The sequence below is a fragment of the Sceloporus undulatus genome, chromosome 2 (genome assembly GCF_019175285.1).
Source record: "Sceloporus undulatus isolate JIND9_A2432 ecotype Alabama chromosome 2, SceUnd_v1.1, whole genome shotgun sequence".
In the NCBI taxonomy this organism is placed as follows: Eukaryota; Metazoa; Chordata; class Lepidosauria; order Squamata; family Phrynosomatidae; genus Sceloporus; species Sceloporus undulatus.
The window spans coordinates 233,545,250-233,545,845 of record NC_056523.1 but is presented as its reverse complement, the minus strand read 5'-3'; the positions used below and the strand labels follow the sequence as shown (position 1 = coordinate 233,545,845).

At 43.1% G+C, this 596-nt stretch overlaps 1 protein-coding gene across 1 annotated transcript in view; it reads left to right on the top strand.

Annotated features, from left to right (window-relative positions):
- CNTLN (centlein) overlaps positions 1-596 on the top strand; it is a 239,593-nt gene that overhangs the window by 10,627 nt on the left and 228,370 nt on the right. The window lies entirely within an intron of this gene.

Below are 596 nucleotides of genomic sequence, written 5' to 3'. Positions count from 1 at the left end.
CCACGGTTTGAAAATGTTCCAAAAAAGTATAAATTTACCTTGATGTTCCATTTTTTATTAGGGACACCATTTTGCTCTGTCATTATACTTAATGGGACTTGAGCATACACGGATTTTGTTATACACGGGGGATCTTGGAACCAAACCCCAACAAGGATCCACTGTATATATGCTTATGGGGAAATATGCCTCTTTGAACACACTGGGACTTAATTCCCAGTAGACATATCAATATTTTCTTTTTATACTTAATGGAACACTTATGCATGTCTTGAAAGTAATAAATCAGAAGTCAGATACACCTTTGTTCAAAGGCATGAGGATAGAAGAGAACATAGAGAGACACCAGTAAAGAACCACTTGATCTTGTACTTGTAGCTTAATATTCATACTCAGATAAGGAACATTGCTTATAGTAGAATAAAAACTATGGCGGGGTACATACCGCCACTTTGCGGCGCTCTGCCGCCGCCGCCGGTAGGTCCGCGGGGGAGCTGAAGCCTTCAGACGGCGCGACTCCCACGTGGACCGAAAAAGAAGCTCCAAAATGGAGCTTCTTTTTCCGTCGCATTTGCGACGTAGCGAGGCGCCAGGGG